The following is a 19,083-nucleotide window of genomic DNA, read 5'->3' on the forward strand; positions in this document are numbered from 1 at the left end:
TGGTCTCGGTGCTATTGTGCTCGCCAGCATTGCCTGCTGGTCAGCGATGCTTTACTTTCAGTGGATTTTAACTGCTTCGTGATTGAGAGAGGCTTTAATTTGGAGCCATTTTCTGTGGTTAGGTAATACTGATATATGCTTCCCCAACCACAGCATGTAAGGTGGTGCTAACACTGCAAATATGGATCTGCTGTAGATAAACCAAGAAATCAGTAATACATAGTAAAAGCTAAACTATCAAGTTCTATGCCTGCAATTTTTTCCCAGGATTATCCTCACCCATTCCCCAATAGCATAGTTGGAAGCCTAGGAGCGATACAGAAAGATAGGTGTCCCAGCTGGAAAGTCTTTTTCCCAAGATCTCCTAAACTCAAAATAATTTGTTTTTCTGAGAATAAGAGAAACATTCTGTGTTTCTGGCTTTGTTTCATACCTCTCTCCAAGCTGTTCTGTCTCACCTGATTTGATGACTTCCAAGATGAAGTTCTGAGGAGAGAAGCCTTAGCGTGATGATTTAGTAAGAGAATTCTTGTCTCTGGTCATCACATGATTTATTTGCTTTTTCTTAGCAACATTATTTCATGGAGAAAAACTTTTGAAAGTAAGAACAGGGAAGTAAAGGTGTTTTTGTAAACAATAGAGAGTAGAAAATATTTCATTAGAATTTCTGTCAGGGATGTGAACAGTGTAGGAACTGTGAAAATTGCAGTTGCTCTTCCTGTCATTTTTCTTACTTTATCAAGGACATTATCTGTGTGTGTGTGTGGGGGGGGGGGGGGGGTTTGTTTTTTTGTCTGTTTGTTTGTTTGTTTTCCTGATCTGTTTACCAGACTGTTACTGATGTCACATATAAGAAGTATGGACATAAATTGTCTTATTTCCATACTGCTTGTGTCTAAAATCCGTATGTGACAGTATATTCACAACAAGAAAGCTCTTTGTTTCCTCAGTGAGACTGTTCCACACTTGTGTACTGAGAACCACCTATTTTCTCTGTTCTTGTACCTAAATAGATTGCTTTATTTTTTTCTTTCAGATTGCAAAGCCTATAGTTACTGGAAGGAGAGATGTATTCTGTTATTATAACACAAGGATTGTTGACTACATTTTCATTATGATGATGGCAATCCCAGCTGACTTCTGTATATAGACTGAGTTAGCAAACAGTACCCTTTTCCTTGTAAAATGATGACTTGGGTCTGGATACACTGAGTGTAGGAGGAAACTCGGTGCTATTGCTACAGTCCTTAATAAGAGTCTTAACTTGTCCATTCCTCCAGCTAGGTACTGCTTGTGAGCTAGGAAGGCCCCATTCGCTTGCTCCATCATGGATGCTGGCAGGTCTTGTGTCTGATGAGCTCTGTATCCTCTATAAGACAGCTGTGAACTCAGCTGCAGATAGACATCTCAAATTAGACTTGTCACATTTCTAACATATGTAGATGACAACATATGTAATTGATTTAGCATTGTATAATACGTTTTTGTGTAATGTTTACTTTAGGATATCGTTATTTCTGCAGGGTTTATTTTCATTTATTCTTTTTCTATATCTATATTGGACAGGCATATCTCAACATTTTCTCAAAACAGCCATTTAAATATTTCTGTGCTACTTTCCTCTTTTTCATTTCCTAATGAATTGTGAAACTTTTTGTTTTAGGACTGCAGACTATATTTTTAATGTATGATTGCTGTAGGTGGTGAAGTTTTGTTTGTAAACACATAAGCTTATATTTAAACTGACCATTTTTGAGTATAGGCTTTATATATGCATTTAATCACTGTCTGTAGTAGGTAATTTTCCTTAATCAAACTTGAATGATTAGACTACCCTTTGCTTTATAGGGGCTGGGGAATAACTAAAAACTCTTTAAACCAAAGACTAATTAGTTCTTGAGATTTTATAAACAGAGGGGGGGGGGAAATAAAAGTTGATACGAATCACTCTTATTTTTACTTCTAGTTATACAGATGGATTGATAAGCCAGCTTGAATTCTAGATCTAAAAACCTGTCAGAAGTTTAATGAATTTAACCTTTCCTGGTTTGTTGAGGCAGGTGAGGAAATTAGATGATTAGAGATAGATCAGTGGGGAAATTAGAATATTTTTATTTTCACAGGAAAGCCTGCAACTTTTGAATTCTGATTTTGTGTGTGTGTCATTTAAACTTCCTTCATTTGAACATATTAAATATCTTATACCATTTCTTGGTGACCCAAAATCAGTGTGTTAAGTTGCATAGCTTGTAGTGGAGTAGTAGTGTTGAGGGGTAAAATGTCATTTGGGAAAAACAAACAAAAAACCCCACAACTATTCATTAATATAATGTCAACATGAACTATTTTCACTGTTGATGGAACAGCTTGTTTGCTCTATAACACTAGAGATGCCTTCCTTAGGAAGGCTTTCACATTGGGTTTCCATATGGAAAAATGTTCTGTTGGAACTGAGTCCTTGTAGAGAGCTGAGGTCTGTAAGGGCCCAAGGATGCATAAATGGAAAATAAACTGCGACAGAACAGAAGTCACTGGTCAGATGTGGCTACATTGTTTGGAGGGCACAGTGAGGTGGGTGCAGAGGGTTTGAACGGGGTAACCTCTATGTGCAAGAAGGCGAACCCACAGCAAGGCCTTAACTACCTCACGGCTTCTGTGCAGGGCCCCTGCCTGTAAACACGTCTGGTTTGGTGGGGTGTGAGCACCAGTGGTGTGCAAGCAGAAGGCTTTGTGTCTGTTATGTGTGACCTTCTGTGTATAAAGCACTACGAGGAGGCTTTGTGGGCTTCATACTGGGCAGTCAAGCAGTTGAAGCTGGGCATGATGCAGCAGGCATGCCTGTGGCCTGGACAGAGCTCTGTGTGGCAGCCACTTCACACTGAGGGAGTGTTGCTCTGGGTGAGCACATTTGTGTTACGTTTCCACACAGCACTGACGTACTGAAACTGCGATTTCTAGAGACAGACACGTAGGCCGCAGTATGTGCACTTCACGCTCATCTACAGTATCAGGGATAGCTTTTCACTCAGCGGTTTCTTTGGATTTCAATTTCAGTGTACTGCTTTTTCCTGGTTATGGAGATGAGGACAAAGTGGCTTGCAAGGGGTTTGGTTATGCTATTGCTTGTGACTGACAAGAGCTACCTTTGGTTCCTTGCAGTGTCCTCTACAGCCCTACCTTCCTAGAAAATGGCAGCTGTGGTCCTGGAGGATGTTCCAAGCAAAACAAGGGTGCAATGAATCTGCAGGTGTGCAGGATTTAGGCAGTTACCATTGATCCATGACCGGGCTTCCTCAATACTGTGAAGGTACAAATAGCAATTGACTGATTTAAGGTTATGGCTTTCAGCTGTTACTATACTGAGACAAGTTCCCATCCTAAAAGGAGCCAGCTGGTCTAGAGAGTTTTCTGGTTTTCTTGATACTTGTAGTCTGATTGTGGTTTTTAAAGTAATTACTGTGTAGCTTTGAATTATTCAAACTTTCTGTCCAATTCATAAATGATTTTCATTACTGATACTTATGAAGGTTTTTTTTGCATTTCCTGATTATGAAAGACAAAACTATAAAGGTTTCTTTTTGTTAATTAATACATTTTGGCGCTATGATTGCATTTTTAGGCTAACATCCTAACAAGTGCATATGATTGTTTTGTGATGTTTCTGTAGTCTAAGCAGTTGTTTTAAGTGCCAGAAGCTAAAATAAATACTTAAGTAGGAATGACAACACTATGGCAATGTTCCACAATTTCTGCCCTTTTCTAGTATAGTAACTTCAGGTCTCATAACAAAGATGCCAGCCTGATCCACACTGAAGCAGAGTGAACCACTGCAGAAACCTGAAGTGAAAACTAGTCCTTCGAGGAAGTCTGGTTTGGTTTAAAAAACAAACAAACAAACAAACAGCCCTAACATACAGCTATTTATTCTTATTTATTTATTTATTTTTAAGTATGGTGCTTTGTAAAGAGTATCAGCCTAGATGCTGATAAACTGCCTTAACAGGAGTAAATTTGAGTTGAACAATACATGTGCAGTTGTTATTGCCATCTAGTGTTCTCATACCTTTATGGCATTGAATGCTCTCAGAGAATAGAAACTGTCTTGCAGCTTCCATTTGCCCTTGTTTCTATTTAAACGATGTTGGTGAAACGCTTACCTTTGATTGGAAAAGTTCATTCAAACTGAACATTGCTAGCTTTCTCTTAGCTCTTTCTAGTCAGTGTGAGACTTGTGGTGAAACAGCAAATTTCAGACTGAAAGTTATATGCAGTGTGTATATACACACCCTAATTCAAGGTAATGTGGCTGAGTACATGTGGTTTAACCTGGCAGACAGCTAAGCACCACACAGCTGTTTGCTCTCCCCTTTCCCCATGGGGTGGGGGAAAATTGAAAAGAAAATTGTGAGAACGTGGGTTGAGATAAAAACAGTTTAATAAGAAAAAAAATGGGGGAAAAAAAAAAAAAAAGAAAAAATGAAGCAAGAAATGCACAGTGCAATTGTTCACCACCAGCTGACTGATGCCCAGCCAGTCTCTGAGCAATGGCAGCCCCCCAGGCGACTTCCCTTGTCTTTATTGCTGAGCATGACACCACATGGTATGGCACATCCCTTTGGCCTGTTTGGGTCAGCTGTCCTGGCTATGTGCCCTCCCAGCTTCTTGTGCAGCCCCAGCCTCCTCGCTGGCATGGCAGTAAATGAAGCCAAAAGTCCTTGGCTCTGCGTAAGCGCTGCTCTGCAGCAACTAAAACATCAGTGTGTCACTGACATTACTCTAATCTGAAATCCAAACCAGCTACACAGCACCATACCGGCTACAGTAAAGAAAATTAATACTATCCCAGCCAAAACCGGGACAGTATATACCCTGGGACAGTACATGAATGAATGATAGATGAATAGATTCTGTGTTTGAGAATTTTGTCTGAAAATATCTTATGGAGAATATAAGTATGAAGTGCTTGTACTTATCAAAGTAAATATTCCATGAATTATTTAGTGAATTCTCCTAAGAGTCCCCAAGAGCTCGGCTGTTAAATCAATTTTGAAAAGTCCTCTGGGACTAACTAGTGAATTTTTTGGTTTATAGGAAAGAACTGTAAGTAAGTTAATGAAGTGCACTTTTTTAGTCCCCAGTTTCAGGAAGTATGCTTGTGTATAAACATACATGTTTTAATTCTACTGTTGTAAGAGATATTATTTATATCTCAGTGGCATTTAGCTGTCCCAGTGAAGACTCGAGCTCTGTAGTGCAGGGTGTAAGGTAGGAGTGCAGTCCGAGCTGTCACGAGTCTCTTCTAGGGCAGCAGGGGGAAATAAATGAAGAAAATTCCCTATTAATGATGTAGACTGGGATAGAAAGAGATGCAGTGACTGTTCTTAGGACAAAGGAATCTTGTATTTAAACTAGGAATCCAAACTAATCTTCTGGATCCAAGCTCAAAGCCAAGTCCATAAGTCTGTATATGCCCCTCTCACTTCTAAATGTTGTGTCAGATTCAAAGCTTTAACTATGATACTGATTTTAATACTGACTCAAGGATGTTTTAATGAATCATATATTTACAGACAAATTGAATTTGGGAATTCTGGGCATAGTATTATGTTTTAAATTATTCATAGTTCTTGAAGCCTGTTTTGAAACCCTGCCCTCCGGTGTACTGTCCGCACAGCTCAATTCACAGCTCTACCTGACCAGCTGTTAATGAGACCTGTGATACCACAAGATGTATATAGAGTTATGGTTAATTGTATGCTAAAAACGGCCATAAGGGAAGTAGCTTCTGTGGCTTCTATAGCACTAGGGTGCTCCTCTTGCTCTTATAAGTCTCTTTATAGTTTGTCATACTGTATTTTATCATGGACCAAATTTAGAGAAGATCTTAGCTCTCTTTTTGGTGTCCTGGAAATTCCTGTAGATAAAAAAGCCTTATATCATAGTTTGGTTGAAGAAACATCTCTTCCTACATAGATGCTTGCTGCAGTCTGTGTACAATGCTTGTTTCTATTGTATGGGCATGTATTTTCTTGACTCCCGTCAATTAATTTCATATCACAGATGCACTGGAATGCCATACAGAAAACATAGACCTGCACAACGTAGCTGTAAATATTTCACAGTATGAATGGGACGGATGGCCACCACATATCCCATCAACCCTTGCCAGAGAAGCTGAGAGTTACAAGGGCACCTGGGTTTTACAGCCTGTGAGTAGGCCTGTAGAGAGGCCCAGCTTCCCTGAAGGAATCAACAAACATGTGAGGGTGGGAGGCACATCAACTTCAGCCCAGTCCCCAGCCTGGTGAGCTTAGGTAGTGTCGTTGTAGCTTGTGGTTCTTTCTTGGCCCTTCACTGCTACGACAGTGGGCTGCTTTCAGTTTTGTTCACTGTCACACAAAACCTGTGCCACCAAGAGCTATGCTGTGATGATGTTAGTATAAGAAAGCTTAATGCCATCATAGTTTCTGACAGCATTGTGTCCTGCCAAAAGTGGCTAGTTGTGTGATCCCAAGAACAGGGGCTATAATTGAAAGTAATCCTGGGAGCATCTAAAAATCCTTGTGCTGTGCTGCAGGTTAAGCTTCAGCTTCTCTGTAGCTTATAAACCACTCTTAAGAACACTAAGAAATTTTCACCCAGAGGAGGATTACAGGATTGTTTTGTGCTGAGAAAGGCTTTTGGCTTATGTTGATTTATCACAGCTACTCCTCCATTATTTTTTTTTCTATAACCTTGAGTGAAGGAATTTAACAGAAATGGATTGTCCCTTTTTGCCACACCTTGTGAAATAGGCACATTTCTTGTGCTTTGTGGTATAGGTTGATGGAATTCCCACCTTAGAAATGATAAGCTCTTGAAACATCTCAATTAATCGGAGGCTTCTATAGGCCTTCTGCACAAGGAAAAATATGTTACTTACAAATAATGAACCTGGCTTCCCAGCACTGCTTTGAAGTAGGCAATATTAGCTAAACTGAGACAGAAATTATTTGATTTCTGTCCTTTTCCAAATTTCTGCGCAAACTTCCCAAGCTCAAAACCTTGACATTGCTTTCTCTTTTTGGCTGCAATATTAGCAAAAATAAAACCAAAATGAGAAATATCACTATCAGAAAGTATTTTTTTCCCCAGCAATAAAAAACATTAGCATTAGGTAAATAAGAAGCACTATCTTTTGTTTGAGGATTCTTTTTCCTCACAAAGCTAATTCTGTAATTCTCAGTAGCTTCTACTGCTGTTGATTTTAGGAAGCTTTAAGGGTTTTTAAGACACTCCAAAGTTAATAGAAGAATTAAGAGAACAAATGACTTTAGAGGTAAATTTGTGCTTGCCAACTGAACATCATATTCCTGTTTGTGCTGCATAAAGTACTTGGCTTTGAAGCTCCCTTTTTTTTTTTTTTTGTAAAATGAGGTGTGCAGGTGTACAAGTATTTCTCTCAGATTAGAAACTGGCTTAAAAAAAATAATTCTAGATTTTTAACCCATTGTTCCTAGGTAGTAACTACTTGTCAGGTGAATAACAATTTACCAGTTCCATGTATGTTAGCTTGCACACATTTTGTTAACATATGAATAATTTCCTTCATGTATACACCAGTGTCTTCTGTTTTCCTGCAGCAGGTAGTTTCTTTGATTGATGTACTTGGAATCAATCCTTATCCTCATTCATTTTAATTGAGAGTAATGAATTTAGAGCTTTTATATGCACAGGTTGGCTCGGTTCCATTTCTAACTTTCCTCACCTTTGCTAGGAGCGCCGCCTGCTCGGGGCTGTGTTGGAAGAGGTTCAGGACATAGAGCAGCGTTCCTAGAGAGGAAAGTATCCCGTGAGGAGCAGCCATCTGTTTATAGAGAGGCTGATATTTCCACAGAGCTAAGATTTTGGTAGGCAGGTTCTCCCTTCCCACCACTACCACTGAGAAACTGCTAATCAGGAAATAAGCTTCTTCCCTTCCCTGATTCGCACAAGATAGCGAGCAGTGCCCACGATTGTTTCAAGTTGTTTCGAATTCAGTGAGAGGGTCTGAAAGCACTGCTGTGTTGCTGGCGTTTGGGGAAGGCTTTCCAAGAGAAGATCTTGCCTTTCTGCTGGTTCTGTCCTTTAAAGTGAAGGCTATTGGCATGAAATAGAACCATTATGCTGTAGTCTCCTTACAGATACAGAAACACTGAAGTTGTTTCTAAGGCTCTAGAAAATAAGAAATTTAAGTGAATATAAGGGAATTTGAAATTAAAATACACTTTAACCTTAGACAATGTTTGAAATTTTCCTGTTCCTCTTCAGTTTTTTATGGAAACTCTAAAATGAACACCAAAAACTAGATGTTTAGTCGTTTCATTTTTATAGAAACTTCTCAGTTTAATGTGTTCCTGCTATGGTAGAAGTCCCACAGACCATTTTATATTCACTTGTCATGTGGCCAGTTTAGTACAGGGCTAAACTGGCAAGCACCAGCAAAAGCACGCTTGCGAGGCTCTGGCAAGTAGTACCTGTCGGAATAGGCTTTGTGAAGAGCAACAAGGAAATTGCTCCTTTTTGGAGCCGTTTGAGTGTAACCCATCAGTAAAATCACTGACACCAGCCAAAGTGATCCGTGCGGCTGTGAGGATTTAACCCGATTGAAAGTTAATTTGTTTCAGAGTCGTGCAGAAGTAAGGATGTTACCGACAGACCCTTCTTCTTTAGAAGGTTTCCTCTTGATGCATGACCTGGCAAGGGTGGCATGGGGACAGGGTTAGTCGCAGTGCCTGCTTGGACAGGGCTGTCCTCTCTAGCTGGGAGCTGGCAGATTCTGAACCTGGCAGAGAAGCACAAGGAAGAGATCAAATGTAAAGCCTCTCTTCTTCAGTGCCATGGATTTTCAGGAGATGTATGTGTGGCATGGAGCGTGCTTGCAGGGCAAATGCCTCAGCTTGTTCCCACTTCAGCAAAGGGGTTGCTTGGATTAGGGACAAACGGGTTAGTCTTCCAAAGAGAAGTATCAGGCTGTGCCTAATCCCAGGTGTTTGGGAATGATTCTTCTCCTGTGCTCCTGCATCACATCTCTGGTGGTGATCTAGGCTACGTGCCACGGTCAGACCTGCATCATGGTGAGACAAACTAGGACCCAGCCTCCCCTCTTAGATCAGGATTAGTGCTTCCATGCTATCATTAGTAACAACTTGTTTTGTCAGTAAAGTTATCAGATATGACACAGAATACATAGAAGAAGCAGCTCTCTTGAGTACGAAGGTATTATTTTTCCAGAGTCGCTCTTCTGATCATAACAGCACTTAAATGCTGGGTGTTGAAGTCCAACAGCTGTGATAAGGCTGAATTGTTTATTCAGTCCCAGAAACAGCATTGTCAAACCATTTATCATTATCCTACAATAATAACATAGACAGTTCTTCGTGAGTCTTCATTAAATACTCCTACTATTATTATTACTGTTATTAAACTCGCATGTGGTTTCCTCATCCGTGGGACCACTCGCACAGAAAGGTTGCTGGCACTGCCTCTTTAAATTTCTAGATTGTGCGAAAGGCAGAAGAGACTTTGCTTACATCCTGCAGCATGTTCTGTGTGCTGCTGCTTTTCATACTTGAATTCGCAGTTAGCGGTAAGGTTGATTTGTCTCCTTTGCCTCTGTGGGGGGGCAGGGAGTGATGCTTTGTTGCTGAAGCACGATGCCTCCCACGCTTACTCTTGGGCTCCTGCCACTTAAGCACACACCCTGTGTTCCTGGCTCTGCTTTAAGGTACAATCTATCTCCAGATTAGTAGGGGGAAAAAAAATGAGTTGAGCAAAGTACAATCAAGCCTCTTGGAAATTAGTTAAACACTTAGAGGGGTGTATTTAAAAGAAAACTTTCTGCAATCAACAAAGTACCGCTTTCATCATGTGTTCCTGGTCAGAGACTTCTTTTCCTCTTGATGGCCATTTAGCTTTTTCTGAGGAAGCTGTCTAGTATGAATTTCCCTCCTGTAAGTCGGTGCTTATTAACTCCTCACCTGTGCTTTTCTTTGATTTTGTTTACCCTGGCAAAGCTTACTGGCTTTTTTACATAGCTGCTATTCACTCGGTTCAGGTTTTGCGAATGCATGTGCACAGTGTTACATGCAATGTACAAATACGTTCTTCAAAGAAGATGTCAAAACAAGTTTCAGCTCATTTTCAGCGGTGTCTAATTATAGATACATAATTAATTCATCTGACATTTATCTTTCTTAACACAAAAGACCATACTTACAAATAAAAGCGTTTCTACACTTACAAATAAAAGCTATGTAATAGCTTGAGCCTTAGTCTAAGAGAAATAAGGATATAGTTTAGAAAGAGCTGTATTCTGAGGAAATAAATATTTCTTGGTAAATAAAATGTAGGCTCTTCCTCTGGTTGCTTACAACTGAGAAATGTGATGCCTTGATCTCTAAAATGTAAGTATTAGTATTCAGTTACTGAAAATAAGTGGTAAATCTGTAGAAAGGATAGAAATTCCATTAATCCTTAGAAAGTTATCCTTAGAAAGCATCTAGGTACTGTGGCTGCACAGTTTTAGATGAAAAAGATGGTATTTCCTCTTTTTCTTAACTTATTTCCTCAGTGTATTTGGTGCTACCTGTAGACACTGGCAATCTTTTTTGTTGATGTTGAATAGTATCTATTTATATATTCCTTTAATACTTTACCAACTCATAGCAATATATTAATAACTGAGTGACTGAGCACAGATTTCTCCAAAATGGTTTATTTGCCTAAAAGAATTGCTCTTTGCCTAAACGAGTTGTTATATTGCATACCAATGTGTTTCAGCTACTTCAGGAAGTGAGCGCTACTTATCTTCCCTTACTTCTTACAATGTAAATTTATTCCAGTTAGGACACTGGCACTTCTGTGAGTCTTTAAATTATATTTCGGCAATATCAGTTTGGTTTTCTTCCCTGGGAAATGAACTGTAAGTGAACCGTGGTCAGCATTTTGCATTACAGTGATACCTGGTCTTTAAAGACATGAAGAGAGAGAGATGTTTTGTGGCTTACAAAAAGGATGAGCTGGCATTTCAATGGAACCTTATATTTTGTATCCTTTTTCTTTTTTTAATTATAAGCTGGCATACATGAAATGGCAATAACACAACATCTGCATTTTTAATTTTATGAAGAAGTAAAGGAGAGCTTGGATTTAATAATGTTGGCAATTCATTTTGTTTAGGCTTTGAAATTGATACTTCAGTGGATGAGAGTGGGAAGGGAAGTGAGTTCATGTTTTTTTCGCTGCTGTTATCTAGGCTGAGGAACTTCCTCTGACCAAAAAGGTCTCAACTTATGATACAGTGGATATATTTTAACACTTTTCTTTACAAAAATCTTATTTCCTCTCCTTCCAACTCTCCTTCTTTATTTCCTCTCCTTCTCCATATTATTCATCCAACGTAACTTTTTTGTGATTGCATGAAAGTTCAAGGCTTGTTATTCTGGAGTTGCTTAATTTGAATTAATGTTTAAATTGTTTTTCATATCCAAACAAAAAAAAATTAAGAAGCATATTATCTTCTTGCATGCTGGAATAATAATATACCTCTGAGCAAGCTTTAGAAACTTCAGTTTTATAAATCTGTGACTCAGATTGTAATCTGCAGCCTGAAGTTAACGACGTTTGAATCCAGTTATATAAAAATGATGTTGGGGCAGGATTTTGAGAGAGGTTTCTTCTGTGTGAGTGGAGGAAAGAGTAAGCCAGGATCCAGAAGAGAATGCCTCTGTTCTGTGCAGTGTGTATGGTGATGGGATGCTTACGTGAGGTACTACTTGCTAAAGTGAGGCAGAAACTTTTCCAGCTAGTATTTTTTTCCTGTGTGTATTACAGGTATTTGGGCTTGAATGTGTTTGAACAAAACCTGTTATACTGCAGAGATATGGAGAAACCCTGAGCATGCTTTGGGGGCCCATTTCCAAACACATTGAAAGTCTTTGCCCTGAAGGTCTTGCCCTTTGAGCAATTATAACAGGCAACAGGAAGAAAAAAGCACACCAGGGTTGAAACATCTTCCATGATTCTAAGTACATCTTGGTACAGTAGCCCAGCTCTTCTGAACTGCCTAGGGAGAAGGCTCCAGACTTCTCTCTGTGCCCTGACTTTTCCTCTGTAGCTCAGGTTTTAGTGTCCTATTTCTTCAGCTGCTCCTACAAATGGAGGCCAAAGCAAGAGCTACAGCATGAAGGAATGCACATGTGGCAGTCTGGAAGGGCCTCTGCAAAAGTAAACCAAAGAAAAATTTTCACCTTGGACAGTCTGAGTGTGCAAGTCATCAGGAATAATGGGCACAAATGCTGTTCCCAGCGTCTCCTCTTTGCAAGTTGTGCTCCAGCCTTAGTTTTAAGATTTTTCATGTTTTCCCTTTGTTTTCATCCCATAGCACAACACCTGATATAAAGCCACCCCTAGTTTTCATTAAGAGTTTCTATCCAGAAACAAATCTGATCTGTTTATGTTCAGCTGTACACATTTGGTATGGCTTGATTGGTTTGCATGTGCAGATTTTCCAGCTGGCACTTTAGGTTTTGCTTAGTCTTTATCTATCATTCTTTTCAATTGTAGGTGTCTCACTCTTTCTTTTTGATTCTGGATGAAGGCTTAGTTAAATGCCTATGTAAGAACTGATGAGTAATTTAGAGGATTTAGGGGAACATTCTTTGCTATTATATGCAAATACATGTCAGGCATGGCTCCCTATGTCATTAACCTGGCAGTCATTTCATGCATGACTCCCCATCTTATTAAACTAGCAGTATGGAATATTTGATTTACTAACCTGCTATGAACTGCTTAGTGTGCTAATATAGGAATATAACTTTTAAGTTTCTCTGGAATAACTATCTTTGAAACAGATTCTGGAAAACAATAACATTATTTTGGCTGCTGTGCTCAGTTTCTAAGGTCTATTTTAGTAAGCTTCATAGAATTGTTGGAGAAGTACCTGTGATTTGAATGAACCCTACAATGACTGAAAATGCAAGTCACTAAATTAATGAGAGCCCTTCAGAATTCGCCAGGCATTGGAAGACCACGTCTGTCACGTACGTATAAATGTCCGGTGTGCAGAGCTTCAGGGATTTACCTTAAAGACATGTGCAGTTTGGAACCAAAACTCTTCTACAGCATTTTGAAACTCTGCTTATATCCAAGCTCTTTCCCCTTCCTGGGCTTCTGTTACCATAGCAGCATCACTGGTCATGGGATTTGGGGGGGGGGGGGGGGGGGGGGATTATATTTGTTAACTTGGTTCAATGCCAAACGGAGTAGGAATTATATATGCAGAATGTTGGATTCTTCCTTTAGTGTCCATTTCAGCTGGCATCTAATGTCATCCGGATAATTGCAAGCCACTCTGTCATCATTCAGCCAGCTGCATAGAACGAAACAAAGAGAAATTTGGGATCAAAAGGAAGGAATACCAATTTAAAAGGCTTTTAAATACTGTTTTCTCTCTTTCTCAATCAGTAATACTTAAAAGCCTTTAATTTACTCCACCCCTTATCCCATTTCAGAGACACACACATACACTCACATTTGTATGACTTTGAGTGCTGCTGGCTTGAATGATGTGTGAGCACTGCGCTGCCTGAGAAAATGTCACAAGCAAGAAACGAGATCAGATAATGGCATCCAAAACCAGAGCAGAGGGAATCATTCAGCATCCTCTGGTAGTTTGATTGCAGTGGAGAGTGTGAATCAGTTCCACTTTTATACCTCCGTTATGTTGAAAGTTCTCTCGTACAGTACGTGTGCTTTAGATTTGGAGCAGGCATCTGAATCGCAAATGCAGCATTAAAGCCTTATGTGTAGTAAGGATTGTCAGAGACTTATTTACCTGGAAGGATGGTGATTTCAGGGGGCTTTGTAAGTCTCCCCTGTATGTGCCTGTGCTCTGTGGAACTTGGAGCACTGGCACAAGCTGTTAATATGCGTTCAAGTGGGAGCTGTGTGGGAAGTGAGCGCATCCTGTGTGAAGGAAGGAGGTGATGAAAGTTCTGCTAGGACCAGCCGGGAAAGTGAGCGTACACAGCTGGATCGGGCAGAACTGGCTGGGGAGGGGGTGTGTGCTTGTCAGGGGCATGCATGGATGACATTGCTTAGCAGACCAGGGTTACAGAAAATAAAGGCCGGGAAAAGTGTCCTATTTGATTTGTTCAGGACTCTGCTCAGTAGAGACTGAGACTGGTGAGGGGCTGCAGAACCAACTTGTGCACAGGCTGTGACGTGGAAGCCTTAGCACAACGTGCTTGGTGGTGTGGCAAAGAGGCCAAGGACAGACTGAGGAGCAGTTCAAGTCATTCCAACCTTCTCCTCCCCCATCCTCCACCTTTTAGTTTTGGAGAAAAAAAAATCTCAAACTTTGGCAGGAAATTGTGGAAGTGCCTTTTGGATGCAGGTCTATCAACAGAGAGTCCGTAGTCCAAACTAATAAATCTGTGCACATCATAGAACAAGATTGTTTAATTGTTTTCTTCTTGGCAAGATCTATCTGTTTAGCTCCTGTCTTTCACTATGCTCATCAGTTTTTTCTTTCTGAATGACCAATTTTTTCTTGTTTCTATAGAATTCCTTCCTTTCTTCCTTCTTTCTCTTTTGAAAGTAAAATATATTTCTTGTTTGCTTTCAATTATCAATACCTTTTCTTCTTTTGTTTGCTATGGTGACAGGCCATCTTTTTCTGAAAGTACTCTTTTCATCAAAGCTCAACTCTGCTTACCTTGCTGATCTCTTCTAGTCTGTTTTATTTTCACTTGGGTGATTAGGGTTGTAAATGCGTTTCACTTTTTTCTTCATGCAGAAGAAAACATGTTTTGTTGAACAGCTCGTGCCTCACCATTATCACTCTCAGTCACTCTGTTCCTTGTACGGGTAATATTTAATTTATGTTGTACTCTACCAGAGGCTTCTTGTTGTTTGCTGGTAGAGCATTTATACCATAGATGTGGGCAGTCGGACTATGTGAGATTTTAGCTGGCCACTTGTGATCAAGATAACCCTGCTAATTCCCCAGAAGAGAGCTTGGCTAAATGTTTCTGAATCATCCAAGCTCACAGAGAAGCAAATTAATGGCCCTGAGTAACACATGCTTTGTCAAAGTCAAGCTCTACAGCTAGGTGTTGATTATTCAAGGAACCTCACACTGACTGTGACCTGGGAGAAATTATCCATCTTGCCTCTATAAGCAGGTGTATGTGTCAAGAGTTGTCAGTAGTTATCAAGGCAAGGTCAATCACAACAAATGTCATCTGTTCATTTATCTGGTCAAATAAAATGACACAGCAGAGTTCCTGTGCAAGCAGTACAGTTAGGTGTCTCTGTTGATATCCTGCTACATTCTTGCTGTAGGTAGACAGATGTTTGAAGAACAAAGAAACCAAAGTTGATAGCCTCTCTGACCAGAAGCGGATATGCACAATGGAGAAATAGAAGTCGGTAATGCAGTTTGTGATGGAGTGATTGTGGGTAAGCAGGAATGGTGAGATGGGAGTTGTTAGTGTGAACAAAGCAGAAAAACATAAAAGAGGCAATGTGAACTTGGGTGTCAAAAGTTCCTAACCTGGAAAATATCCCTGACAATTGTAGTTTTACAGCCAGGTTTTGTTGTTACAAAAAAAAAGTTGTGTTTTTTGTTTTCCTGTTCCTGTATGAATAGCTCCCACAAGCATGGGGCACTTACTGGCCACCGCATTCACTAAGCAGGACACCGAACAGGTTGAGTCAGAAAACTTGCAGCGCTGGGGCTGCTAATTCATTCAAGCCCTCCATGCAAATAGTTCAATTTGACAAAGTTATTTCTGCAAATATGTGAAGTTTTAACCTGCTTTCCTGCTGCTTCACCCAAGCAGCTCACTGGAAGTGTGCCAGCTATGAAGTGAGATGCAGACGATGTGGAGGTTGTTTGGCTGTTTGGCCAGGTGGGCTACCCTGCACTTGGGGCTCCCACGCTTCCAGGCTGCTGCCTGTGGGCCAGGGCAGATGGACCACGAAAGGTATGAGACAGCCCACCAGGCAGCCTGGGCTGGAGCTGCAGTCCCCTCCACTTTTGGAGAGCATTTCAGAACTGATGAGCAGAATAAATTCAAGGCAGAAGTGGCAAAGTTCTCATTAAATGCTTTCTCCTTTCCTGCTTTAAGAGAGGGTGAGACCAGGGCAGAAAAACAAACTTAAGGGTGGAAAAGAAAGCATTACATCTTTCCAATAATGTACATTTCCTGTAACATATGGTAAAATTAAAGCTGGGAAAATGTTTCTGAACAGAACTGTCATGCTCCCTGTCCTTATAAAGTTTTAATCCCAGAAGCCAGAAGAAGGTAATGCAAAGCTAAAGGCTCTATGGACGTGAGGAAATTGCATGGGTTTAGCTGAATGTATGCTTTTAAACCAGGTTAGTTAATCCTGAGGCGGAATTATTATGAACGTACTTTCATAGGTTTAAACCCTAATTTTACTAACTGAAAGCAAAGGGACCAGGATAGCAAGCCATATAGTCAGAAACATGGAATTATCTTCCTGGGATGCCTCCCATTGGCCCGGCGGTTCGGCAGCATGCAGTGGCTATAGCCGTCATGATCCGCGAGCAGCTGTCACGCCCTTTGGCTGAACTGGTGCCGTTTCTGGCTGTACAGTGCAGTACCAGCTTGCTGTTTTATTTGCTGCTTGCATTTGCTAGGTTTTGTGGATTGAATTATTCATACGATAGCAATTGTCAAATGATCTAGGCCAGAGAAATTCATTTTCTTGCAGGACCCAACCTGATGTGGCAGCGTGCTGTTATGTACCGCACCAGCATTAGCAGCTGCTGCTTTGTGGAGAGGCAATGCTTCACTGGTGCACCGCTAGAAAGGCTGCTGCCAAGAGATGCGTCTGAACATTTCAGAGGCAGCTGCTTGCCTGGAGAAGGTGGTGACATCAGTTTGCAGATATGAACAGAGTTGATAACAAAAACACATTGTACCAAATGAATGAGAAAATGCAGACTGCCTTAATTCTGAACTTTGTAGCAGATTCTCCCTGCACCGGTGCTTCCCTATGTTCCTCTTTTCTGCTAGTGTACTAGGCCTGCAGGCTGCTGCTCCTGGACAGAGATTACAACTACGTGTGGGTGGATTCCTCTAGGAAACCATAGTTGAGCCACAGAGGAGATTGGGCACAGTTTCCTCACAACAGCAAAGCACGCCGTAGTTTGAAGCCTGCTGTTCACTTCAGGTTAGTGGCTGCCTCGCCAGTAATCAGAGAAACCATGAGTGTAAGAGTGCAGGTCACGTAGGGAAACTTCTGCTTGCTGTGCACAGCAAAATACGTGTGTTTACGAACACTCCCTGCTCCTTGTTGGAAACATTAAAACAATTCAAAACATCATAGCCCTCTAACTTCTCCAGAGCTGCTGCTTGTTTTCTTCTCCTCCGCTCCTTACCTCCACTTACTTTCTCAGAACAAACATTTCTAAAATTAAGGACACATGAAAAGTAAATTTTGCTCTGAAACCAGTAGACTACTCTTTATCCGTCTAAAGGATGTGTTCAGACGTTGGGAGACTTGGTTATATTAAAAAATTGAAGCCAAACTCCCATTCACTGCAGGAAGAGCCAGCCTGGCGGTGGTTGGGCCCTTGCAGGCTGCAGAAATGCTATAAGGCCCGTAGGCTCTCGTGGGCTCATCCACCCAGGTGGGAGCGTATGGGGGAATTCCAGAGCAGGGCTGGAATTTGCATTTGGGATCAAACATAAAAGGAATTGTTCATCTAAACTGTGATGCCTATCACCTATCATTATTCCTGTAGGAGAATGTGCTCTGATACTAGATGGGCTCTTTAATCTAGTAGAAAAAAGGCATAATGAAACCGTGCTGTAGAAACTGAAGGGAGACAAAATTGGTTTATATAGTGAGAGTAATTAATCACTGGAACTGAAGGAGGTTAAGATTCTCTATCGCTAGCAATCAGGGAGGAATGTCCTTCTAAACCTCAACCACAAGTAAGGGGCTTGAGCTAGAAATCGTGTTCAATCTTTAGCCTATGCTATGCTGGAAGCCCTGAATTACATGGTTCCTATGGATCTACAAATCTGAGGATAATTGCTAGTAATTTTTGCCTGTTTTCTGCACTAGCGGTTACTTTAACAGCAAAAGAGGAGGGAAATTGCACTGTTTGGATTAAAATTTGAAATCGTAGACTAAATTTTAGATTTAATTTACATATATATATATTTAAGTTACTTTCAGTGTAGTCAAAACCATGATTTTTTTTGTCTTCAAGAACACATATTTGTTCCAGATTTCTAAAGAAGTGTTACACACAATGGAATAAGCAGAATCAATGCAGATCACAAAACAACCCTTCACATTTTGTCCCTCTCATTCCTGAGTCACTATTTGTTGGCATCTAAACCAGATGTGATGGTTTAGGTGCTGTTGCATTTCTTATGATCAGAAGCGACTATAATCAGCAGTTTTGCTTTTCCCCCATTTTAATAATTTATAGTAAAAACTAGCAATTTCACTTAAAAGAGCTCTAAGTGGCGCTACAGATTAGACCACTGAAGCATTGTTTGCCTTTCAGATTATGAATTTGTGAAGGGTTTCTTGATTATCCCTTTCCTTGGTAATATCATATAATTAACTTAGCAACATTCTGAGTTTTAATAAAGATTTGTGTATTACAGAATTATACAAACATGTTTCATTTTTCCAGGCCCACATGTAGGAGAAGTGTTAGCAAAAATAAATATTCTAATCACTTTTGTCAAAACAAATTGCTAACAATGTTTTTGCTATTCTGCATGTGAGAGCTTCTTGTAGCATTCATTAATCTAACAGTTTATGATTTTGATTTCCAGATGGAATGATTAGCATTTCAGATCTTTTTATATTCAAACTGCCAAAATAAGCCTTTTTCAGGGGTCACTACAGGCAGATAATTTAAGTCTGAGACTTTGCCCAGTTAAACATGGTGGTTCCTAAATAAAACTCATTTAGCATATTCTTTCTGATACCATTTTCTTGACTATTATTTAAAAATTTTATCTGTCCTATGAAAAAATGCAGTTAATTTCTGTAATGACA

At 40.2% G+C, this 19,083-nt stretch overlaps 1 protein-coding gene across 3 annotated transcripts in view; it reads left to right on the top strand.

Annotated features, from left to right (window-relative positions):
• LOC310903822 (uncharacterized protein) overlaps positions 1–19,083 on the top strand; it is a 255,975-nt gene that overhangs the window by 12,955 nt on the left and 223,937 nt on the right. For all 3 annotated transcript variants that reach the window (XR_014587839.1, XR_014587840.1, XM_083847772.1), the window contains exon 2: positions 3,160–3,307. The gene's annotated coding sequence lies outside the window, so the exon portion shown is untranslated. The remainder of the gene's footprint in view (positions 1–3,159; positions 3,308–19,083) is intronic.

This window comes from Anser anser (genome assembly GCF_964211835.1).
Source record: "Anser anser genome assembly, chromosome: 9".
Lineage (NCBI taxonomy): Eukaryota > Metazoa > Chordata > Aves > Anseriformes > Anatidae > Anser > Anser anser.